At 39.3% G+C, this 27,057-nt stretch overlaps 1 protein-coding gene across 16 annotated transcripts in view; it reads right to left on the reverse strand.

Annotated features, from left to right (window-relative positions):
- EPS8 (EGFR pathway substrate 8, signaling adaptor) overlaps positions 1 to 27,057 on the reverse strand; it is a 143,927-nt gene that overhangs the window by 84,525 nt on the left and 32,345 nt on the right. For 8 of the 16 annotated variants that reach the window (XM_071815501.1, XM_065853228.2, XM_065853235.2 and 5 more), the window contains exon 2: positions 23,304 to 23,448. The exons of 4 other annotated variants lie outside the window; for them this stretch is intronic. The gene's annotated coding sequence lies outside the window, so the exon portion shown is untranslated. Of the gene's footprint in view, positions 1 to 21,246; positions 21,272 to 23,296; positions 23,449 to 23,873; positions 23,978 to 27,057 lie in introns of those variants that run through there. 4 more of the 16 variants (XM_071815446.1, XM_071815464.1, XM_065853260.2 and 1 more) reach the window with 4 other exon arrangements.

A 27,057-nucleotide genomic window follows, 5' to 3' on the forward strand; every position in this document is an offset into this window, starting at 1 on the left:
CTGTGCCAGTCTTGTGCTACACTCTAGTTTGCTTCACTTTTGTGCAGGCTGACTGATATTTTAGCACAGGTATTTTATCAACAGCTCTAGGGTGGCATACAGATAACTTAAACAGAAAGTTTCTTTGAACATATTTGATAAATATTGAAATAATGGAGAAAGTAAAGGAAGTAACTTCTCAAAGTAGGTCTGAAGCACTTTTTCTGAATGCCATTTCTCCTCACATGGGTTTATACTTTTGTTCTGCAAGAGTACTAATCTCCAAAATAAATAAAATAAATACTTTGAGAGTAAAGGCAGCAGTTACAGTCTGATAAATAAGAACATAAAACCAGTACATTTGCACTCAGCAGATCTGCCTCCGGTGTGCAGTCAGAAGTGATTGCTGCTAACTGGTGAGATAAATAAGGTTCTACTGCTTGAAACAGGATATCAGTGTGATTGTTGTGCAGCAAACTGAATACTACTGTCTTATATATAAAGTTAAGTTCTTCATTAATTTTCAATAACATATATGAACAGTTCTTGCCACACTGTTCAATAACAGATAATGGGATACAGAGACAACGTCAGAGCAGGCTCCACTCTGCAAAAATTCAGGAAGGGAGATCAGTCTACAAGGTTGGGAAATGTTTACTCCAGAGCCAAACAGGAATTCCACTCTTATATAGCTACTTTTAAACAAGCACTTTGCAGATTCAAGGGCTGAGGTTTTTCTTCGTAAAATGCTATAGATGTAAGCAATCCTAAAGGGGGGAAAACTAGAGCAACAAATCAGTAAACAAATGTGTTGGTAATATATAGAAGATTTAACAAGCAGTTTTGACTACCAAAGTTCAATGTCACATATGTAGGTTGTAGGTATAATTCATAGAATATAATACAACATACAAATACTATACATAAATACCAGCTCATCATTTCCATTAAGAATATAGACCAGAAAAGCTATTTTAATTTGATACTATGAGAATACAACTAAATTTTATTTTACAGGACTGGTTAGTAAGTGATTGAAGAGAAACAGGACATGCAAGTGCTTAGCATTCAAACTGGCAAGCTATCACTTTTCAGAAACTATTAGGAAACATTAGGAGAGGAAACATATGCTTGAAAGTGAGGGTTTAAAGTATCTTGGAGTATATTTTGACAATACATCAAATAAATAACTAGTAACAGTGCCTGCTCTTTGGAACCTTGAAGTTGGAGAGATAAGGAAACTTCTGAAAGAATAAACAGATAGGAAAATAAAAATATCTGCCTACAGAGCCTCCCAGGACTCAAAGACAAAATACATCATTATTGTTTTCTTACCATTATCTGACTTTAAGCTCCTGAAAGTGAACTATTTGTCTTAAATCAAATATAGCGTATTTGCATCTGAAAGCACCTGCACCTTTCTTAACATCTCAGTGAAAAGTCAGTGTTGCTATTGTGTCACACTGCCGTTTCTTTCAGAAAGTCCACCCAGAAATAATTATAAAAACTCTGACATTTCTTATACAGAAGTCAAGTGGTATTTTACTCTTTTAGCTAAAAAGTTTTGCTATTTCGGTTTTCTTTTTGTCCCTATTCTTCTCCATTAAAAACAAACAAACAAAAAAAAGCCTCAATGAAGTAGTAAAGAGTTCAATACACTGTTCATCTTAATAAACAGACCCAGAGACTGAATTAGTAGGCAATATCTGTTCTAAAAAAGCACTACTAAAACCACTGAATTTGTGCCAGTAAAATGTATCTGCTTGTGATATGTCAGATCCATTTCATTTAATGTCACCAAAGAACAACACAAAAACTTATGGCAGGCAAGAGAAACAGATTCACTAAAAGTTGTTACTGAAAGTCAGAGCTTTCCAGTCCTTCCATATTTCAGATTTAAGAGGATGGCTGACATCAACAAAATTTTTTCCTTACATTGAAAGAGTCTTAAAATAGTGTCAAAGAAGATTAAAGGAATTTGCCCTCTTTTTTGTTGCATCTTTAGGTTAAGCACTTCAAATACAGTTTCTGGCACACAACAAAATAAACTAAATGAACTTCTCTCAAATTCATGGCTTTTTATGACTCAAGTTGCCAAGCCTTTTACTTATGCCAAGCTTCTGTGAGAATTAAATGTTGTTCCAGTTAATCTGGCACGAACGACTGGGTCCTTACCAGGTGAACATCAGCACAGCTATCACGAGTTCAGTAACTCCACAGCCATTGCACCCTGAGGCTCATAAAAGCTGTCTCTGGTCCAGGATCAAACCCTGCCCATGCTCACCTGCAAGCAAAGGTAGCTCTCGGGGAGAGGAGGGAAGGCTTCTCCCACTGGTTTACCTTCCTGCACTGTTTTCTTACATCCTTCTTCACCCTGAAAGTAAAGGCAGCTGTTTGAGCTGCTCAGAGATGTGCAATGTGAGAATGTATCTCAGGAAAGGTACCAAGAGGCAGGTGGTACAGCTGCATGCTAGCCATGCATCTTGATGCAATCACAGGCCTGGGATGCACTATTTTAGTATAGGAGAAATTATGTTTTTAAACACCTTTCTGTTAATACGTTGGGTCATCAACTGTGCAACATATGCTCACATACGTATATGCTCCAAACATTTGCACACCATGAACGCTTATAGCAACTTATTTTCATGATGTTTATATGATGACATTTGGTTAAAAATAAATTGATAGTTCAGTGAGAAACTGCCCTGAAAGCAAAATGTATCACTATTCCACTATTTCAAAGTGTGAGAAAAACACTTCTACCTACCCCTCTCAGGCAGGTTTGGGATTATATCTGATCCTCTGAGGCCTCACACCAACAGCAGCTTTGTTACTGTGGTCTGCCACATTCTACCTTTCTGAAACATTTTACATCTGGCTTCTTTTATACCTCCTGAATCACAAAGCACAGCACATCTTCCACCACAGGAGGTAGATGATTTCCCTCTGTGTTTTACTTTCTCTCACACAAGACTTTGCAAGTATATGTTCTCAGTCAGCAGGCAAGTATAAGGCCAGTATTGGGCAAAAGTCCTTTATATCCCTGACAGTCTAACAGTAGCACATGGCACTCTCTTGTTTCACAAAGAATCACCAGTAAGTATTTTTTTTTGCCAGTTCTTATGACTTAAGTGGAAGACAGAGGCAAACTTTCAGAGTGTATCAGCAGATGTTCCCTTAAATTCATGACTTGTTTCCTTGTTTGGGCTTGATGAGCATAACCTGATAAGTGCTGCCATTTCTTTACCTGCTAAACCAACTTAATGTACAATTAGTTTTTGTGTTTGTGCATGGCTTCAGTTTGCATCACATGCATATGGCAGAATGAAGAAATACATTAATCACATGAGCCTGTCCATCCACACAGCGGCACATTGAGATCTTTTTCACTCAGTCCTAAAAGCAGCTGTGACTGGGCATCATTTACCAACACTGCTATGTTGTTGCTGCTTGTGCTGGCTAGATATCTTGGCCTGTAGCTACACATATTCTTTTTGTAAAAGCAGGAGAATCCTCTTTGGAAGGGACCTACCTTCAACTCTGTTATCAAATACCATACACTGCAGGAGCAGATGGATTCTTACTGGGTAGGTGCTTACCAGAGTGCATCACTGTGTCAAACCTTTGCTAGAGAAGAGTTTACATTAAAAAAACCCCACAGATCAAAAAACCCAAACCACCATATAAATCTAGCACACTGCTGAGCCTAAGTCCACTGATCAGCCACCATATTCTCATTTTGTATTTCTGTTTAAAAAGTTTCACAACTATGTGTCCTAATTCATAAGCAGTGTTGATAGCTCTGGATTTTTCCAGCATTTGTTAGTACAAACAGAATTAAAATACATTTAAGCTCATCTGCAAACAGAGATTGTGGTAGACACTAACAACTCAGGTAACAAAACAAATAACTGTTTTTTTCTAGGCTAACCTTGATGTTTAGACAGGTGTCTGGGATTTATATGACATGATGGTTGCTAAAGTATTCGCATCTGTGCATTAAAGCTGTCACCAGCTTATAATACTTTTCCCTGCCTCCTGATTTGGTTAAAGCAGTAACAAAATACTCACTCACAGTTTTCCTAGTTATCTCCTTGACTGATCACAGAAGTTAATAACTGGACTGATTTTTTTCTTCATGCTCAAAATGCATAAGTGATTAACAGCCCCGTGCACTTTGATACTGTGCTGAAAAGAGGTTTCTCCTTCGGAAGACAGATCTTCTGTTTCTTTTTACAAGGAAAAAGAAAAAAAAGACATGGGAGGAAAAAAAAGCTCTCTGAGGAGGAGAAAGGGTGCTTTTAGTTTCATTTTTCCATGCCTCTTTCATTGCAACTCAAATTTGCATACCCTATTTTTCCTGAGAACAGGTGACTGGAAACCCAATACACTGATATATATTAAATTAAAAAAAGAGAAAACCCAAAAACATACAAAACAAACCAACCAAACAAAAACACAAACAAAAAACACCACACATTTAAAACAAACAAACAAATCATTAAGGTTGAAAACATTCAGAAGACTCTCTACTTAGCCCTACTCCTAGAGAGGCCGCTACATGTCAGACTTACTCAGTGCTCTTCATTTTCCCTGTAGTCTTACACTCTCATTCGCCCTCCTTAAATTATGAGTAAACCTGACAAACTGAAGGGCAGCAAAGGTGAGGTTTATGGAGACCAAAGCAAAGAGTCTGACCTGGCCTCAGCTGGGAGCTGGCTCACAGGGAAGATGCAGAGCACCAATTCACTGTTTCATATCTCTTATTCATCCCTCTTATATTTCAGTATAAACAAACTTTGCTAAAACAGAACATGACAAGAGCGTGTCATGAAGGATTTGTCTCTAAGCTCAAATAATTATTCATAATAATCATCAAATGTTTCCCTTAATGTTAGTTTTCTGTTTTTATATCAGCTTGTTGCTTAAGACTCCAGAAAATGCCATGCACTCCTGATACTTTATATGCTGTGAGTTCCTAACTACATGGACTTAGATGCATGTAAGTTACCTAAAAAATGCAGGCAGGCAGAAGTTGCTGAGCTGAATCTTCTGATACCTTTGACAGAGCAGAATTTTTAAGGACTAAGCAGGAGCAGATGGATGGCAGTACCAGTTTAAATGTACTATAACCACACAGGTTCAGATAGCTGTTGAATGAACAAATCTCTACAAAATCAATGAAGGACACTGTAAAATAATCTCTGTATTTACTGTGTATTGTAATGTTATAATATGACACACTCAGAATGCTAAGACAGTGCCTGATTTCTTCTTGGTGAATATCTATACGCTGATATTTATGCTGGTGAATCCTAGTGCCTTGCGCATTTTGGTTCCAAGAGTGATTTTGAAAACCTTATCAAAGGAACTGCTTCAAAACAAAAATATCTGTAATGAGGAGGCAAAATACAGACTAGCACCCCTATTGTAAATCCACTCCAAACCATCTTCAGGATTAGATTAGTCTCTCAGACTCATAGCTGCCACTATCCAAAGCCTTTCTTTCTTACTGCTTAGTGACTGAAAAAACAAGAAAACAAACAAACAAAAATCACAACATGCCCCAAAAATGTAAAAAAAAAAAAAAATCCAAAAAAACTCAAATCAGTTTATTAAATCTAGCCTTTTCTGTTTCACTCTCTTGAGTTATTGAAAAGAATTCAAACTTGGTGAGTTTGAAGAAAGCATTCTTCAATGCCACATGACAATACAAATCCCAGAACACAAAGCATAGTAATAAGAAAGAAAAAAATCAGCTTTGAGAAAAAGAAACAAAAAGGAATAACAAATAATATTTTCTCTTGTTCTTTTTTTTAGCCTTTTTCCCTGTGTTCAGGTATCAAAATACTATTCAGCCACTTAAAATCATTTCCTTAGCTCATGTTCACAACTTATCTTTGGAAGCTCAATCAGAGCTCTAACAGTGCATACTGAAATAAATCAAAGTTTGCTTTCTAGAGCAAAATACTTGAAAACACTACTGTAAAAAGTAACTTTGTTTCAGTTAAATCTGACAACTGTCAGTAGTATTCCTCCTTTGTACTAAAGGAAAATATACAATATTTTTAAAATATGGAGGAATTGGCATTGTCTTTTTCAGGAAAGGAGAAGGGGGGGAGGCTTGGTGCTGTGGTGAAGGAAATTGAGGGATAGAATAAATCCAAAAGTAGGGCAGCCATCAGTGTTGCATCTGAAGTAGTCATCACCACTCACCAAGCTGCTGTAGAATATGCAAAACTAGTACTCTGAATTCATCTTAAAAGGCACTCACACAGGGGAGCTGCAACTGGGAATCCTTTAACCTGACTCAATATGCACAGCACATATCTCTTACAGATTCAGTGCATTTTAAAAATACATAGAAAGTTTCTAAAAATCCTCTCAAAAGCATCAAGTAGGGTTGTTTGCAATTTAACACTCTTACTGATATGTTAAAATATTAATACTCTTCTAAACTATTTAACACAAATATTGTAAGATAAAATATTAAAGCATCAATATTAAACATACTGAACTGTGCAATATAAAACAAAAGGACCAATATCAGAGTTAGGTGACTAAGCACAGGTTTTTCCCCAAAATTTTTGATGACTGTCAGGCCAATTCACAAATTTTAAGGAAAAAATAAAGTTATAATAAGCTATAGTAGGATTTAACCTGAAGTGGAAACCACAATTTTTACCTTTAAAACTTTTCCTACTAACATCAACTTCACTACTTCTATCAAAACTTCAAACTTTAGTATCACTGAGTTTTTAAATCAGAATTCAAACTTGAATAATGTTCTCCAAATGCCAACACAGGATCTCCTGAAGACACATCAATACAGCAATATATTTTTTTAAATGTCACATCAACTGTTACAAACACATTATATGAAAAGCAGACTGCAGAACAAATGAGGATTTTCCAAGTCTCTCTTGTGTAATTTGAACAAGGGTTTGAATATAAGCAGAGCAAAAAAGCCACTTAAGGCTGAATCACGGTGTTTGTTCCTGAGGCTGGCTGAACATGGGAAGGAAAAAGAGTTGCAACTGCTTCTCCAAGCACTAGGACTTCAAGCAGTCTGTATTTATTAAAATAGCATCATTCATATTCACAAAATTATTTCTTAGCAGTTTGATCAAACACAGAATATGTGGTCTGCCCACTCCTTAATTATATGACTAATTCTGAAGGTCAAATGCTAATATCCAACAGCACACTGACATCCGAAGGATGCTTCTAGCAGTAGGATTTGCTTCTAGCAAATGAACTGAGAAGCCAAACTGGTCAAAAAGGCACAATCTTGTGCTTGGGGGAGCAGGGTGTGTGTGGATCTAGTACAATTAAAAAAGCTAATACCAAAATAATACTGCAGTTCAGTTCAGTGCAGCTCCACTAATTTCTCACGGGCTGATTCCAGGTGGTGAGCAGTTTCTGCCCCATGTGCCACCTTCCTCTCCTAGGAAAAGGGGAGTGGGTACTTGGGAGCATCTCTCTGTTCCACCTCCCTGCCACCCTCCTTTCTGAGTAAACAGCCTGGCACTCACACCCAACTCACTCCTCTCTTCATCCTCAGCAGACCCAAAGCTGCTGACAACGTAGGTGCAGCCGACATTTACATCTGTGAGTCACCTCCCTGTGACAATAACCACAGAGCAAACAGGGACTCTCAAAAGCCCAGTCTCTTCCTGTAACTGAGGCCTGGCTGCTCAGTCAAACAGCTACTGAACCTAAGCTACAGCTTCCCAAAATTTGAGTAAGTTTTACTCCCATCCTGTGGCATTATTTTTGCTGTCTTCTTCAGCAATTTTAGTTGTATGAGATGAACGCAATGGCTGGTAGCTTTATCAAATTAACATCTATGTTTCCTATAGTGCAAACAGTAAAGGATGCACTACATTAAACAGTCCTCAAAGTTCAGTTCAGCAAGAAAAATTTAAAAACAAACAAACCAAACTACCATTATTTTCAAATTCCTCACTATGAAAATGACTGAGCCAAAGACAGCATGATTACAGATATGTGGACCAGCCATAACCCTGTCTCTGTAGTTTACAAGGGCAGAGTACAAAGTGTTTCATACATTCTGGAAAGAATTTCTATTATTGGAATACATCAAGATATAGGCTGAACAAGGTGTCATAAATTACCTTGGACTTAGGCCTTTCGTATTGCTCAAGAATGTATTGACAAATACTTTAATTTAACCATTTCTAGTTAGGAAAGAAAAAAAAAGCTTACTAGAGAAACATAAACAACAAATGGTAAATTAAGAGAAAATATACCTGAATCCACTGATGGGATGGGTAGCTGTTCTCTTCCTACTTTTAAGTCCTTGGTCTTCTTCCCAAATTATGTTATCAGGAACCAGGAACAGGCAAGGTGCCAGCCCAAAGCAGTCAGTTAAGCTCAGGCAGCCAAGGGCTACCCCAACTCACCACCGGCTCACAACCTCAATGGGAGGGTATCAGACACACGGAGTAGGCTACCTCAGCTGGTGGCCAACCCAGCCATCTGCAGGACATTCAGGAAGCCTGGGTAGGTGCAAAACTCTCTGCGTCATCAGCGTTATATAGTTTAAAGTAAGCGTAAGAGAGAATTGAGATGTTTTTTTCTTTTTCCCCTCAGCTCAAATTAAACACGCAGATAGCGGCTAGCAAAGGGCGTTTTCTGAGTACTGCCATAGGGATGGGTGAAAGGTAAAAGTCAACAGGACCTTTAGTTAAGCTGTCAAGAAATTCTTGATCTCAAAGTCACTGTCACGGACACAGCAAAATGAAAACCAACAAGCAGCTCCCCAGGCATCATCCACATTGGCCACAATTGTTTATCAATAACCACTGAAACAGAAGGGAAGAGCAAAAACTACTTGGGCTCTTGGGTTGAGAGACCAGACCCCATATCAGAAACATGAAAACTGTGCCCCACACACCCCTCCTGCACTCCTTGTTCTGGAGAGGCAGGGGGCATCTAGGCTATATTTTCCCCTTCCTTTTTCTACAGGAAGAGTTCTACCTCATGCTCCATCTCTCAGTCAGAGCTAGTCCCAGCAGGGTCATGGCCCATGGCTTCACATCACCTTTTAAAAAGAGCTCCTCTTTCCACCTCTCAAATTCACAGCTATCTTCAGTATCTATTGACAGACTTAAGTCCTTTTCAAAGGTTACAGCTGAAACAACTGACTGTGCTAAATGAAAGGGAAAACATTTGAATAACCTGTTAGGCTAACAGGATGGCCCTCAGAGAAAAGGCCCTGCACGTTCCTACTTCCTTCTCAGTACCACTGATACTGGATTTGCCCTGAGCCGCAACAGAAGCTGGTCCCACAACAAAAGGAAGCACCCCGCATGCCGTGGGCACAGCTCAACACCAAGTGCAGGCGTTGCTTGAGGACTTCTCCCAGACCACAGGCACTTGTTGCCACCTTGCACACACCATCCCTAAAACATGTTATCTTGTGTTAAGAAAATAATGTCCCAAGAAAAATGTGTCTCATGTTCCCCCTTAACTAGATTCACTGTGGACCCTCACTAATTCATATCTCAATGACTCTTTTTCTCAACCACTAGAACCAGGAACATTCCTGCCTGCTCTCACCGCAGGCTGCTGTTGGAACTCCAGTCTCAATAGTTAAGATAATTCAGGGTGAAATTTAATATGGAAACATTTTATTTCAGTAAAACACTCAAAACAAGCAGTTCTTCACTACTGAAAACCAATTTCATATTGATTACAAATTATATACGCACCAGTAAATTAAAAAAAAAAAAATCCAGATCAAATTTAAGACAAGTTCCTTCCTTCAATACGAAGCTCAAAAATTGAAGTCTTTTACTGAAGTATCTGCTTGCAAGTGTACACATTGCCTCTAAGACTCAACTATATGCTGGAAGTTGCTAGAAGCAACAGGCTTCATAACTTTGGGACAAAAGCCTAATGCTTAGAAATGAAATCCTTAGGATTAAGACTGTATACTCAGAGCTAATATCAGTCTAAGCTGGATACTATTTTATCAACAAAATAAAACAAAAGTGTGTAAACCTTGTAGTTTGGTTTTTGTAGTCAGGAAAATAACTTCAAATTAAGCCTAAGATTCTTGTGATAATCATACTTTTATCATATTGGAGGAATCAGATTTTGATTGGTTTACAAAGTATAGGTGATATTAATGCTTCAAATTCTCACAAAAATCTTCTTTGACAAAATACTTCTACTGCTGATAAACTATAAATGCTCAAAGGGCCAACAATCTAAAATTTATCAATTGTACACGACACACCAGTTTTGTTACATACTTTGACAAATTACAACCAAAATAATTAAAATTCTCAAATAGCAAATAACACATTCTTTCATAGTTAATAATACATGCTTTCAAAGCTCCATCTCAAAAAAGATATTTTAAGACACAGTCAGGCAGTACTGACACTCAATATGCTGCTTTACCTCTTCCCTAAGTGACAAATAACTTTGCATATCAGCAAAGAGGTGTCATATTCTTCACGAGTTAAGCATTGTATGAAGTTCCTCATTGAGTTTTCAAGGGTGTTAACCAATAATTATTTTATTATGTTAATGGTTACTTTGTTTCTGTGCAACATCTATCCCTTGCATTATAGTGAATACCATTGTAAAAGGGAAAAAGAATCAAAATATGGCTACTCACAGTAGTTTAACTGAAGGAATCATGAATTTAGTATCAACAAAATACTAAATTGCTGTATATTTCAATGCAAAGAAGACAGCTTTACAAGGTAAACATCTAGACAATTACTGCAGTCTTGTCAAAGCTCCTAGGATGAAGGTCAATGTTATTATACTTTGATACCACAAACAATAAGGACTTTTAAAATGTATGCTTGCCCACTTATTGCCATTTTTAAGCCTGCAACTTGGAAGAATAAAGGAAAAAAAAAAAAAAAAACTACATTTTAAAGCAGAACAGAGAATAGTGAGAATTTCTAGTGAAATGAATACTGCTTGCAGGATTTTGTTTTCCAGTCTACTTTGAAAAATCTTAATGCATATACTTTGGAACACTGTTGATAATGAAAACTGAGCACATAAAATAACTAGCAGGTATTATGCCAGAATCCCATAACATTTCAGCTGAATCTATTAGATCCCCACCAAACTTGTCAACGGGATTTTCTACAGACACTCTTGTGAGCATCAGAAGCTTTATATAATTAAATACCATTCCAATGGCTTCCTATGTAAGCCACAAAGTTCATCTCATACTTTCTATCAACAGCGCATGGTCACACTCTGTCATTTCAACAGCAAACGTAGGACCTAACACCTACGCACGGAGCAACTGAAGTGACAGGTTGTGCATCTCCTGGAAGCAACAAAAAGTTAGACATGACACACCCCCAAAGCTTTACTTTGCCAGGCCACCCAAGTCTTAGGTACCAATCCAGGAGTTAGTCTGGCTAAAAACACCTGGGAAATACTGAGCTCAGAGCAAAGAGCTCAGAGGTTCAAACCAGGGGTGGATCATCAGAAGAGCAACAGATTTCAGGAACTCTTCCCACTTACAATCACTTACAGGAGCAAACCAAATCTCTAAATTGAGTTATAAACAGCAGCTGAAATTCTTTGCTGGCTCAATAATGAGAGTATCTTAGCCAGCAAAGAATGGAAATACACCTGGTGAAGATACACAAGAGAAAGTGGTTCCTTCCCCATTCCACACACATAGACAGAACACTGAGAAGTACAGAAAGGAGAAACTAATTGGGGGAAGGGAGCAGGGAAAGGGGATTGTGGCTTACAGCTCCTTGACTAACTGTGTTTTACATATCAATAATGAATTTTAAAAGCATGTTTAACTGAAAATGTTCAAGTGATAGGAAAAAATACATCCTAATGAGTAAAGATGAGCACTGTCATTCTAAACACCTTCAATAACAGCACAGAAGATTTTTTCTATTTTTTCTTTAAATAATATAATCCATTAGGCAATGAACTAGTTAAAAATGAGATACTGCTTTTCTAAATGTTCACACAATAGAAAGGGTATATTTTCCACTTTGTTTTATTTGTAAGAAGGCAAGTAACAATAATAAGTAGAAAGATTTCTGGTATGAATTTCTTTGGGCCTCCTCCATACAAGAGTAAGAAGAATGAGAAACAATTCAGCACCTGTAGAAGAAATACTCTGTTTTTTTCTCTTTTTCTTTTTTTAAAGCATAGAGAAAACAATAGTAAGAACTGCAACAAAAATCATTTACACAAAAAGGAAAAATCAACAGCTTTATTTAAATAAGAAAAGAAACGGGACAAGAAAGAAGAAAAAATGAACCCATCATTGTAATACACCATCATAATGACTCATGTGTTTGATGCATTTGATTTAATATCTTGCATCTGTTAAAAGTCAACACTCCATGGTTGATCACGATATAAGGATGGTCACGTTTGTGATCTCTATTAAGAATTTCAGACAGAGAAACTCCCTACCTCACCCTGCAGAGGAATCAACATGAAAACAGAAGAAAGAATGAAACCCTCCTCTTTAAATGGTGAAATCTTCAGCTGGTGCTTGCAGTTCAGTGTTGTAAAGCTGTACGAGTGTATCAATGTCTGGCCAGTATCTTGAATTTTACTCTTCCTTTTCACAGAAGGAATCTGCATTTATTTGCTGTACTGACTATATTTTTCTGTATTTCACCTCTATTATAGGAATTATTAGTTGCCACATGCTGCACCTCCCTCTCAACCGGCAGGTGCCAAAGTTCGTGGGTTCCTGAAGCTCTTGGGGGAACCAAAAACCCTCATCAACACAATTTGATAGGAACATATCAATATGGTGTAAACTGTCAGCTGAATCAGATCCCTATTTATCAGCAATTAAGTCTACCAAGAAAGCAGCACAGTGTCCTCTTTGCCCGAAATGCTGTTCAGCCACAATAACAAAATGTCGATGCAGCCCTGTATTACACCATGGAAAGGACACCAACAAGGATGAAATCAGAGAGATATTAGGAAGTTGGTAATAAACATGATGCCTTGCCAGAGTGGCCTGTGCCACAAAAGCCAGTACTGTAGGTCTACCTTGACTTAACTGTAGAGTAAATGAGGAGTGAAATATAAATTATGCCAGCAGGAAAGTGGCTATTCTTTGAAATTGCAGTCACCTATGGGCTCTCTTACTGACTGGTATATGCATCTGAGTGAGCAATTGCTGGAGACCAGCAGCAAGCAGCACAAGTCAACTGTGATAAGCATTAGTTCCTCTTCTTAAAAGAAAACAACAGCCAACTCTTAAGGCAACTACCTAGTTATTTAAGACGTGCTGTCCACAAATACAAGAAAGCAGATGGTATAGAGGAAATGGACACAATTACTTTGTCTCTCTTTAAAAAATACACACACACCATCACAAGCACAACCAGCTACGACTTGTTATTTATCTGGCTGTTGAGGATTTTGGTGAAGTGGCAATCCGCAGTGGCTTCTCTGCACATTCCATATGGCTTACAGTGGTCTGTATTTCCCCTTACTTACTGAAAGGATTTCCTAAAATGGCAAACTCTCATATTTATAACCTAGGCTGCATTAAGAAGAAATCTTGTAGGTAAAGATATTGGCAACAATAGATCACAGTAAACACACTGTTCACACTCTTGAGGGCACAGAGGGCCTGCAAAATAATCTGGACAACCACCAACTGCATGAAGTTCAACAAGGGCAAGTGCCGCATTTTGGACCTGGGACACAGAAACCCTGGCTGTATGTACAGACTGAAGAAGGAAACACTGAAGACCAGCTCTGTGGAGGTGGATCTGTGGGTTCTGGTCGACAGCAAGTTGAACATGAGCCAACAGTGTCCCTGGCAGCCAAGAGGGCAACCGTGTACTGGGTGCATCAAGCATAGCATTGCCAGCAAGGCGAGGGAGGTGATTGTCCTGCTCTGCTCTCCACTGGTGTGGCCTCACCTGGAGCACTGTGTACTGTTTTGGGCAACGCAGGATAGACAGGATATAAAGCTACTGGAGAGTGTTCAGAAGAGGACTACAAAGTGAAGGGATTGGAGAGGAAGCTGTATTTAGGAGCAGCTAAAGTCACTTGGTTTGTTCAGCCTGGAGGAGACTGAGGGGAGATCTCATGGCGGTTACAGCTTCCTCACAAGGGGAGGAGGAGGGACAGGTGCTGATCTCTCTGGCGACCAATGACAGAACCCAAGGAAATGGCAGGAAGATGTGCAAGGGGAGGTTTAGGTTGGACATGAGGAAAAGGTTCTTCCCCCAGAGGGTGGTGGAGCCCTGGAACAGGCTCCCCAGGGAGGTGTCACAGCCCCAGTTTTGACAATGTTCAAGAAGAGACTGGACAACACCCTTAGACACATGGTGTGAACTGTGGCGTTGTCATATGCAGGGACAGGAGTTGACTCAATGATCCTTGTGGGTTCCTTCCAACTCACGACATCCTATTTTTCTACGATTTTCATAGTTTTAAAATTTCTGTATGTGAGCAGATATTTCTTATAGAATTTCTAAATAAATAAATACAATGGAAGAAACTTCCATGTCCGAATGATAGCAAAGATATTTCAGCTTCTGCTATAACAGCCACAATATAAACTGAGGAACTGTAACAATGCCAACATCAGATTACCAACTAGGATGTACTACACAAAAACTGAGCTGCTAGCAATTTCAAAATGTTTTGCTGTCTCTCACATTCTTATTGGGTCAGCTATTATAGCTTCAGAATTTCACTAAGTATTGCAGCGATTAACAGAGATTACAAAACTCTTCAGTCACAGTTGTCTGTACTTTACCTCTTCCCAGCTTTGCATTTCTAGGAACAAGATAGCTGTACATTCCTGATAAAAATTAAACCAGATACTAGAATGTCACTCAAAACTACTCATGAAAATCTGAAGTAGAAAAAACTTACTTAAAAATTACACACAGCACTCATCATACTGCTTATGGTATGAAATTATGTCAGCAATATAAACATTAATCCCGTATTCAGTAACAGGTATTGATAAAAATATACTTTCCATCTACTTTTAAGTGAGAAACTAAAGATACAGAGTAACCAAACACCAATCAGCTTTTCTGCTTAAACCATGTCATGGTGTCAAAAAGCTAAGTTTTTAAAACAGTTGTAAAAGGAATAGATCCTGGTTTTAAAAAATTAACAATTTCATCCTTAATGATGAGACAAGATAATAAGAATTTCATTCATAATCCTCTTAGACAGCAATGCTGCCTCTTCAAATACCCACGCAGAAGTGGGCTTGGCACACCCTGCCTGTTCATACCAATCTTGGACAAGAACATGGGAGCCGAGCAGGCTCATGCTGTGCACAGGCACCCCCTTAACCTTCTTCACGGAGACACTGCACCGCCCGGCTACTCCTGAGATGGGAAATCCATTCCTTTCAGCATGCTCTCCATATTCTCCTCCATTTGTCTATCTGGGAAAGGAAAGCAGAGTTTTCCTCTTTTCTCTCCTGCCAAATCCCACCATTCAGGCCCAGCTTGTGAAGTCTGAAAAGCTGAAATCAGAACCCAGGAATCTTCAGAGGTCTGAGTGCTCTCAGTGAGAAGGGACACATTCATCTATGGGTTTGGAGAACAAAGCTTTTCACATGCTCACTGGTACTCAGCTTTTACTTCTTGTTAGGTTAAATGGTGAAGGACTGAATACTTACTCTATGTCAGCAGCTAATTCACAAATACTGTGTGTTTACAATCCCAAGTCCCAAATGGGCATTCAAATGAGTGCCAGATCTTAATAATTGTATTTTAACTCTATTAAGTATTTTAAAGGAAGGCAACAAGATATTGTCAGCTATTGAGCAAGGGGATTCCCCATCTAATTTCTCTGATGAAACCCATGCAGGAAAAGCAATGCACTCTACAGAAAAAAAAAAAGCACGTATTGACTCCTTCTGTCAGCCATATTTTCTTAACACAAGCCAACATCAATCAATCTCTTCACTCTGTGCAATTCTCACCATCTCCATGTTGAACACATTAATGAGTCGTTTTAAAAAAAAATCATCTGTATTTGTCATGTACACAGCGATAACAGGCTCTGCTATACATAGTGTGGCTTTCCGTGTGTTAAAGAAAAGATGAGGTTCTTACAATATGATAACGGACACTTCATTTCAAAGACACTGTAGTAGCTTTGAGTGACAAAATACCAACTCACAAGGCCACTTTGGGTCTTTTGCTTTGGTGTATTTTTTTCCCTTCTCTACGCCTCTGCTTAAGTGCTGACTTGGCACTTGCCCTAGGAATGCAGCAGTGATGCAGCTGCACTGTTGAGCAGCAATGCCTGCAAAACGGCGAACGGCAAAAAAGAGATGGAGAACCTCAAGACAGAGAAACAAGGGTGGACGTCACCCACTGTATGAGGTTTCCTGCTGCCACGGACAATGTGGGCTGCCAAGACAACTTTTATTTGACCAGCAACAAAGGCTCCTCTCTGCAGTTGGAGATGACAACTGAGCCTAGAAATAAAATATGGCCCTCCTATTGAAAAAACAAGAGTTTTGCAGTGGCAAAGGAGGTTGTTCCACTGTTCTGCTCCTCCAAGAAAGGTTTTCTTTCCTAACGTGAAATGATTTAATGAAAATTACATAGTTGGCTAAACACGAGGAAGAAATTTTTTTACGATGAGCGTGGTGAAATACTGGAACTGGTTGCCCAGGGAAGTGGTAGATGTCCTATACCAGGAAACATTCAAGGCTGGATGAGTCTCTGAGCAACCTGATCTAGTTGAAGAGGTCCCTGCTCATTGCAAGGACGGTTGGACTAGATGATATTTAAAGGTTCTTTCCAGCCCAAAATGTTCTGTGATTCTATGCAGTAGTCTGCTGAATAAGCTTCTGCTGGTAAGAAATGCTTTTCCACAGAGCTATCCACAGACCCAGCACAAGACCAATCTTCTCACAGAAGTCTTGGTGCAGAACAAACTGGGGAGAAAGAAAACATAAGAAGTTACCTGTGGATAAGACCAATGGACTGCAGGCTGAGAATTCACTGATTTCCATATGCAGTATGTAATTTACTGAGAATATTACTAAGGACCAAAGGTTACGAGAACCATTAATGCAGTCAGCAAATGACCATTTGTTTCTCTCCAATGTTGCCTTAAATCTAGTTTGCGAAACAGCCTCAGCAGACACATTTCATTCTCTTCTAGCTAAAAATTAAAATGGAAAACGATGCACACGTGCTGGGGAAAAAAAAAAAAAAAAAAAAGTAGCATTGTCTCCTCTTCCTGATTTGAGTAAGCTATGTCTTTTCCTCTTCAGCTCATCCTCTGAAGAATATTATCTGCTCCAATGCTACAATCAAAAAAAATTTAAAGAGCTGATGATGAGGTTCATCAAAGGGTCAGGATTAAAACATAAGCAGCAATCACTGCATATGGTTTCTAGAGAGCTTACCACAGGTCATCTCCTAATTTCAGCCTACATTTGAACACGTATTTGCATGTCAGTGCAAAAGTACTGCTTATGGTCACTTCGCTCTTCTCTCAGCAGGCTAAATCATGGCTCTAAAGATGAAACTGCAAGGGTATCCCAGAGCCCCTCCAAACACACTTCATTTTGATATCTTTTTTTTCTTTTTGGCTAAAAGCACCCAGATACCTCTCTGGTGTAGTCAAGTCTCCTGACAATGTGAAATTCACACTTTAAAGAGTCCACTGACAGATGGATTCAATTTAAACCATTACTATGAACAGCTGCTGCTGATCACCGGCTTGTAAAGCAAACTCATTCATCACAAAATAGTTCAAAAGACTAAGCTGAAACAGAACAAATGAATTTGAAAAAGTACAGGAGGTGCGGCTTTAGCCTTGGAGAATGTGTCAGTTGTTAAAAGCACAGCTATGGTCCTGCTATTAATTTATTCATCTAAATTTATTCCTTTGCTTTATTAGTGGCATTCTCCAGATCCTCAAAAATCCAGGAGGGTAGCTTGAATAAAGTATTGGAAGACATAATTAAATACTCCTTACTGAAGGTGATTTTTACTAAGTGAGCCCCTAAAGGGAGCAGTCAGCCTGTTTAAATTGTGTGCGGGAGAACTTCAAGGTGATAAGCTTCAAAAAACTGCTGGAGTGAGAGGAGGTTATTTCCCCAACTGCTCTAACTCAGCAAGAATTTCCATCAGTTGTGCAAGGGGGCCATGTGCTCTGCCTTTGCCACCTTCACTTTAAATACTGTGAGAGGCCTTACTGCTTTTAAAAAGTTTTCATCTTCCTCTTTGATCCTTCACTACTGCTGCAGTCAAGAAGACAACCTTCAAAGTACACAGCCTCACAAACGAAACCACCAAGTACGATGATCTCTGAGGAGATAGGGAGCTGACACAGAACTGAGTAATTCACACTTAAAAAAAAATCAGGAATTATGCACCAAAAGTAGACATTTTAACTTCAATGTATTTGTCATTTGGCCAATGGATCATCTCCGAGTGACTCATTTTTTCCCAGAGTACTTCCTACAAGTTAGGTATGGGGCACCTTCACAGAGGTTGGGAACAAGGGCAATACAGGGGGAATAAAATTCTCTGCAAGGTGCCCCAGGTGGTAATTCGGTTTTGCCAGCGTCATTGGGTTTTTTAGCAGGGTGAAAATGTATAGGTCAGAAAAGTGAGACTGTATTTTGCTGAAAACTGCATTTGACTGCTATATTGCTTCTTATTTCCTCCTCCTCAGTCCAGGATCAAAACTAGAACTTGAACACAAGTTTCCAAGACTTGAAGGCAATTCTTTACCTAGAAGTGAAACTTATAACATCTTCAGGCAACTGTACCTTCAAAGCTACGCTTGTACTTCACAAATAAAGCATGTCTCATGTGAAATATTCCTATATATATGTTCTAATTTTCACACACTTTTGTATCAATATGCAGTTGTTACCTCAGATTTTCATATCTTAAGATGAAAAATATACTTATCTATTTTGAGCTGCAGGAAATGCAGTGATATTTGGTTGTAACCTATCTTGGTAAATAGAGGGTAAAAAGAAACACACAGTCCCAAGTTTTTTCCTCGCTCATTTTAGAAAATTCAATCTTTGCAGGGAGGGAAAAAAAAAAAAAAAAGAAGAGTTATTTCAGATAACAGCATTTCCCTCTTTCCTTCTACAGAGAGAGTCTATTTCTCTACCTGCCACCCTTCCTCAAGCCCAGGTAATGAGATAAAGCTTGCTGTCACAAGCTTGCGTAAATAAGGCATATCAGCTACTCTGCAACTCCCCTTCCATGCAATGGAAAAAAGCTACCGCTTTGTCATCAACCAATCTGCTGCTAGCTGGTATGAAAGCAATGTGAGGAAGTGATCAGTAGATTAACATCATACTAATAACTAGCTCTAAACCAACACTTTCGTTACTTAACCCCTTTTAGGGAGCAGCTGACCACTGCCAGGATTTATGCTCTGATGTGGAGGTGAAAAGCCATGCACCAACAGCATTGTTTTATATACAAGAACCAAGGCACACGCACGCACTCTTGCTCACACACCCTCTGCAAAGGTTATTCATCACCACAGCAACCTCTCAAAACAAAGGTGGAAGCCAATTCAAACAGCCCTGTTCCTCTGATGACAGAGGATGAAGGGTGCTCTCTGCCTGCACCCTTCAGGGGGCTTTGTTTACTTGGGTTTGTTTTTATGTCATTGGATCTCATTTACTAATTTAATCTTCAGCAACCCAGCATGCATGCCCAGAGCAGAGAACGGCCGTACTTACACATTAAACAAAAAAATTCTTGGTTAAAAGGAAAGAGAAGAACTGGCTGATGGCTGATTTCCCACATGGCTGAGCAAATGCCATACTCTATTACACGTACCCACTGTCACCCCACCTTCCCCGCACCCTCCCCTACATACCAGGAATAGCTGCTTTAAAATAAACACCCCACCTAAATCCAAGAAAAACCCCAACCTGTTTAACTATCATTTCTTCCTTCTTCTCTCCTCACCACTCCCTTTCTTCACATCTTTTTTCACTCCATGGGAGCTTAACGATTTTGGATATATGTTAAAAAAATCTGACCAAGACAGTAAGATAATTGTAAACTTAGCACAAACAAACAGCAGAGTGTCTCATCACTCCCCAAATCTGGAAAGAATAAACCCCCACCCTTCCCCGAGTCGCTTGAGGAAAGCGATTACGATAATTTCTAAACCTTTTCAACTACAAGCCAGGAGAAAAAGCCTGCTGTCTGTAATGACAAGCTGTCAAACTTAGTGAGCAACGTGGCTCTGATTTGTGACGCTGATCCTTCACCTGCAGAGCAGAGCACGTGGGCATCAGCAGCTGCACCGCATGCAATGACAGTATTCAAAATGCCCAGATTTCTCTGTTTCTCCAACAGTAAATCCCCCATCTGAACAGCCACCTCTCGATGTGAGAATGCCCTCCCCGTCTTCAGGATTTAAAAGACAGGGTAACCATGTGTTTTGAAATATAGGATTTAAAAACCCCAATGGTTCCTAGGAATTTTATTTTTTAAATGGAAAGTGCAGGTGATTAGAGCAGATAAGTCCCATTTACTCTTATTGAGAACTGTTAAATTTTGCTGCAGTGAAACCACCAAAAATAAATATCTAGAAATACATATCTTCAGTGATTCCATGGATCTAAGCAAAATATATTCTAAAAAAAGAGTGGTTTGGTTTATATGAACTGTTTAAGCATACATATTTCTTAAGTTTTGAAATATTCACTGATAGCTGACCATGAATGCCCATAATTGAAAACAACTAGAAATGGGAGAAAAAAAAAAAAGGATCAACACAAAAAAAAAAAAAAAGAGAAAATTCAGGTTACAGATGCAGATTCAAACTGCAGTTTCAAAAGAGCAAGCTGCATCTGCAGATAGCAAAAAGCAATATAGTGGGATTGAAAGCAAAGTGCAAAATGTCTACTAACCCCAAGTGCAGGGCACTCTCCACATACGCCGCACTTGAAGCTCTACGCTCTATTACTACAGTGCTCTCAGAAATAAGAAAAAAAAAAAAGGGACAAAAAAACCTGCATTTGAGCTCACACACTTTTCTTAAATGCAGCCATAGGCAAACCCATCAAATCAGATTTATTCATAGCACAAGGTGATTTACGTCACCGTGTAATCACTACTTGACATGATAAGCAGGCATTGGCTGACTCAATCTTTATTCGTGCAGTGAATTTTCAAGGTACTTTCCTGATGATATTGGGTTTTGAATGAATTCTCTCCACATAAAGATGCTCTCCCACCCACGCTACAGAGGAGCAAAGGTTTTTACCTTCTCTCCCATCCTGGTATTCGAGCTTGTGAATCAGACTGGGACCACAGATATGACAGACAGCAGCAACTAGTCTTATATTTGGGACCTTCCTGACCAATACACAGACATGCTTTCACTGCAAGAGAATAATTTTATGTACATGAAATTATAAGGCTTCTAGAAAATCTGTGGTCTCTAACTTTTAACAATTGAAAACACTGGTGGGGAAAAAAAAAAAAGTGCACCTAACCAAGTGATAACGCTTTTAAATAAAAAACATTGCTTCAATTACTACCTTGATTTCTCTATTTCTACACACCCAGAAAAGCAAGTGAAACAATTTTAAAACCTTTCTTTTCCACATCTGCTGGAGTTAGCACTAAAGCTGTTTTATTATTTAAGTGCTGGGGTTCAGAGTTCTCAAGCAGTATAAAGGAACTTCATCTACCTTCAGTGGTTCCCAAGATAGCAACTGTTACGCTTGAACTGAAGCAGGAAGAGCAGTGGTAATGAGTGAGGGGAACTTAAGGACAGATTTCTTCCATCTTGCAAAAACATGAAAGATACTTTAGTACCAAATTTGTTTTTCCAAACTTTCCATTAATTAAAACATACTGCTTTTAGCCTGGTTTAATAGACAACTGGACCTTGAAATAACATACTTGAGTTCCTTCTTCTGCCTTTGCCTCCTCCAACATAAAGCCAGAATAACCCTCGTAATTCTTCATGCCAGAGTAATTTTCCAACTCTGCTGCTAAGAGAGTTAACATGTACAGCTCAGTATGGCACTGACCTCCAGGTTTTTATCCAAGTATTCCAACAAGCACTCTTAACAACATAGTAAGAATCTGAATGAGTTAGACAAGAGCCCAGGATGTGTACTTCCTTCCCATGCCCATCCATACAAGAGACTCCTTTTAACTTCTCAAGAAGATAACTTCAAGTGGTTCTGCTTAAAGCACTGATCTTCAACTCTGATGTACATAAGAAGATTCAGTATGTGATGCTGAGCTGCATTGTGCCAATGCTTTCTTGAGACTCTATCCATGTACAGAGAGGACACTTCCTCCCAAGTTTCACAGAGATGTTTAAATGATTAGCAACAGCTAAAGGCACATATGTTGCTTTTAATAGGGAACGTGTGGTTTGCAGACCAGGTTGCATCTCGTCAATAATTCCTTGGTGCAACACTCCTGAGAAGACAGCAGTCAGCCCAGCATGGCAGTGTTTTAAATAAAGCAGAGTGTTACAAGGTGCAAGGCAGCACTCCACACATTTGCTGTAAAAGAATCACATCATTTCAGCTGCTGGAAGAAGCAGATTGCCATTGTTTTATCAAGGAAAATCACCAATGGGAGAAACTGACTGCAAAACACCTTCCCCTCAAAAAAAATTGCTAGCTATTTTCTTTTACAGAGGAGGTATATCTAGTATTGAACTCAAGGTAGGATCACACTTTGGAGGTCAAAACAAGTATACTCAGTTTTTTACAAAGCATCTTCAAAAGGGATCTGGGGATTATGTTTGTCTGCACACAGCCACACAGATTTAAGCAAGAAAAAAAAAAATGCACTTGCATAAAAGGCTTTGGGAAGTTTCAGTTTCTGTTCAGCTAGAAAGGCTGTGAACAAGTGTGTGCTCACACACACATTTGTAATCATCCTCATGCTGAGAGCAGCCAGTCACCACTACTGTTATCAGAGTCCCACAGCTTGTATTTCCAGGCTATGAAGCACTAAGGCAGAGGGTATAAACCCTCCTCTGATTAAAAAGGCACAGTGCTGTTGTCTAGTACAACACACCAACTGCTACAGATTTGACGTTTGGCCTCACCAGGATCTTACTCATTCAGTAGAGGGAGAGGAAAAAATAATCCATAAACATACAAACAAAGAGTAAGGATTTCCTAAGATTAGCTGGTAACCTGGATCAGTCTCATTTTCTCTAAACTCATCCGTCACCCTCTGGGAAAAACAAGCAAGGCATGCAAGTCTTTGCCTCCAGAAACTTAGAGTTTGCAACAAGCTGCCAGTTGTTAAAGAGACAGAGAGAAGCTCTCCTTACGTACAACTCACCAGCTACCACCTGTGCAAACGCCACGTGCCTGGGATTAAAACTTCAGCCTGGGTAGATGCTGTCCCTGCCACTGCTTGATTCAGCTCAAGTGCCTGGCATCTATCCAGCGTCACTCAGAAGGCTGCTGCCCAACAGGACAAATCACTGGAAAAAACAGAAAAGAAACAGGTTCAACTATGCAGTTCTACTGTGCATTATAAAATCTTGCTATGCTCTGACTTCTTAAACTGTGATTTCCCTTGCCATATGAAAGGGAGAAGTAGATTTCTCATTAGAGTTCATCCACTACTTTCAAAGGTGAACTTTCTAAATACAAGCAATATCAAGAAGAATTCCTCTGAACAATTAACAAGAACCTCATAGTCAGGACACCTGGACAACTTCCACCCAAATCCCTGCTTTCAAGCATATTTTGGGATTGGATCCCTCCTCAAGGGTGGAGTGAGGAGTCTACAAAGCTGTGGACCTGACAGCCGGGAAAAAGAGTGTAACGCATTTGTAAACATGTTTTTTAAAAGCTTGGTCAAGCACAAGGATGAAGGTATTGGTGAGAGTGGAGCACATCTCACCTCACATCCCCGTCCCCATTGGGAAGCAAGCTGCTGCCCACACAGCCCTTGTACTCCCAGCACAGCCCAGGGTTGCGCTCACAAGGCACCAGCAGCCACACGGCCTGAATGGGAAAGAGACAGGAAAGAAACGTGTTTGTATTGAGAGAAACTGGGGACAGCTCAAAAAACTCCCCACAAAACAGCAGAGGTGGAGCCCACAGGGCACTTGAGGAAAGAGGATGCAGGAAAGGAAAAATAAGGTAAAAACCAAGATGAAATAAGTCTGAGGAAGAAGGCAGTGAATGGTGTCACTTTTTTTTTTTTTTCTTTAAAGTAACAATTATGGTATTTTCCAATTTTCTCCTCAAATTTTTGCCACCCCTTGATTTTGAATCTGACATTCAAGCTTAGTCCTTTTCTGCTTTATTTCTTCAGTCATATACAACACTTTGTTCTAACCTGGTTATACATACAAGTCACTTTCAGCTTCATAGCTGCACCATCCCAGGGCGCTGACCAGTCCTTCAAATTTTGCCAAAACTGCCCTGCTTACAGGTGAATTTTCGCATGGCCTACTCTCTTTGGGACATCATTTTGACATGATCCCAGTTTTGTGCCTTCTATGAGAGATCCCATTCTCCCTCCCTTACAGGACAAACCCTGCAGTGATGTTTTCCATTTTAAGATAAATCCAATTAAACATAATTAAAAAGTAAAGATTGATTTAATACAGCAACAGAACCAGGAATAAGCAGTAACAAGTCAATCCATTACCAAGGCAAGCAGCAACAGGTCAATTCAGTCAATCTCAATTGATCCAATATTTGCATATTCATATAGGAAGTAATATATTCAGTTAGTTTATGTAGTTCACCTTATCACATCTCTTACTAATCTGATCATGTTATAGTGGTGGTTTATCTGGTAATCACCCAATTCTGTCTAAAACCTAATATTCTAATATTATTGTGGGAGCTAGGCAATAAATCGTTTGTTGACTAGGAAACCCAAGCTGAAGAAAGGACAACACACAGGCAGAAGACATTAAGACAGCACAGCCTGCCTTCCATCCACACCTCATTTCCCAGCCCCGAGCCTCGGCCTTTCCCAGCTCACTGGCATCGCACAAGACCCTCTACCTCACCATGCTCATTTTCTCCCTTGCAAAACATGGATAAAGGTGACAGTGTTCTTAATACAAGTGAGGAGAAGCAGCCTAAGAGCCAGGTCTGGCTAGCAGCACATCCAATGCTTACCGATACCCTGGGGTCAACGTGAGAGGCCTGGGGTCAACGTGAGAGGCTTGGCATTGGTTTCAGACAAACCAAAGTCAAACGCTGAAAAAGCAACAGACCAAAAAGCCTCAAGAGCAATCACGATAAGACCTTTGTGTGTAGGTCTCTCTCAAAGGGCAAGGGGGCAGACACAGCCACCTGAGGATATGCCAAAGAATAAACAGGGGCATATTCAAAAGTTGCCTCTAAATCAAACAGGGTTATCTATAAAGCTCTGAGCCAGGGGAACAGATTTAGCTGCACACACACATATATATACACACATATATTAATATACGTATATGTGTATGTGTAATAAAGAGGACAGACTACACCTCTTTTCCAGTAGTAACTTGTGATCTCAGCATCTTCTTATGCAGAATTGAATTCTTCTCAGTAGTATGGAAGAACTAAATAATTCTGCTAAGAAAATAACGTACTAAAAACTAGCACATTCATTGTTTCCAAGCTCCTTACCTCCTAAATTTGTGACATGTTTTGGGATTCTCATCTGAAAGCCAATGTAAAACAGAAAAGGAAAAAAAACCAGAATTCACTGGTGAGCCTCAGAGCTCCTCCTTGCTAATGTGATTTTACTGTTTGCAGTCCTGGACATGAACACAGTTAATGAATAATGACTGTGCAAATAAAATATCAGATAATGATGGGAGGGGGAGGGAAAGTGAAATAATTGCATGTGTGCCTTGGATTGGATTTGACATCAATTGGAAAAATTGATGCCCTTTTAATTATAGGAAAAAAGGCTTTACTAGAAAGATAAGACAGACATGGCAATCAAAACACTTTACTCTTTAGATTTACATGTATGGAAACTGAAATTTTGCAAGGTTGGGGTTTTTCAGTGTTTTGTTTGGTTTTTGGTTTGGTTAGTTCATCTATTTTATATATATAATTTTTAAAACAGCATTTTCTCAAAATTGCATCCAAATGTGTGTATAAATCTTCAGTTCACTTCAAAGCTGTTACAGCAGAGATTTGTTTGGATAGCATACATGTGTGGTTTTATCAGCCTCTGGGAAAATTACTTACTACAAGTATGACTGCCTCCTACAAGGTACAAGATATCTTTCATTCCCCTTGTAATAGGAGACCAATTAAGTATGAGTTACAGCCACTTGAAGAATGAGCCCAATAACCTATTAAGATCACTTAAGATCCTCCCCTAATTGGTTCCATTGAATAGATTAGGTTAGTGCAAAAGTAACTGCAGCTTTGGACAGCGAATTTGAAAGCATTATAACTAGACTCAAACACATCTTTATTAATCAAAATACAAAGCATTACAATCAACGGTTTTGCCAATGAGAAAAAGGTTTGTTTATTCCTGTAGCATAAAAATCTGTGCTTTGGGATTTGATGAACTCTTGGAAAGCATTTTCTGCATCCTACTGGCTGTTTAAGCATTTTCCTTGCAAAAAGTTGTCAAGATGCTTGAAGAAGTGGTAGTCAGTTGACAAGATTTCAGGTGAATATAGTGGATAAGGTAAAACTTTGTAGCCTAATTCATACAACTTTTGAAGTCTTGGTTTTGTGACATGCAGTGTGGTGGTGTTGTGGAGAAGAATTGGGCCCTTTCTGTTGACCGATGCTGGCTGCAGGCGTTGCAGTTCTCGGTGCATCTCATCAACTTGCTGAGCAGATTTCTCAGATGTAACTGTCAACGGGATTCAGAAAGCTGTAGTGGATCAGACTAGGAGCAGACCACCAAACACTGACCATGACCTTTTTTGGATGCAAGTTTGGCTTTGGGAAGTGCTTTGGAGCTTCTTCTCAGTCCAGCCACTGAGCTGGTCGTTGCCAGTTGTTGCATGTCACAATCTGATCGAGAAATGGTTTGTTGTTGCTGCACAGAAGAAGAGAAGACGACACTTCAAAATGGCTATTACTTTGATTTTCAGTCAGCTCAT

Source organism: Patagioenas fasciata, chromosome 1 (assembly GCF_037038585.1).
Source record: "Patagioenas fasciata isolate bPatFas1 chromosome 1, bPatFas1.hap1, whole genome shotgun sequence".
In the NCBI taxonomy this organism is placed as follows: domain Eukaryota; kingdom Metazoa; phylum Chordata; class Aves; order Columbiformes; family Columbidae; genus Patagioenas; species Patagioenas fasciata.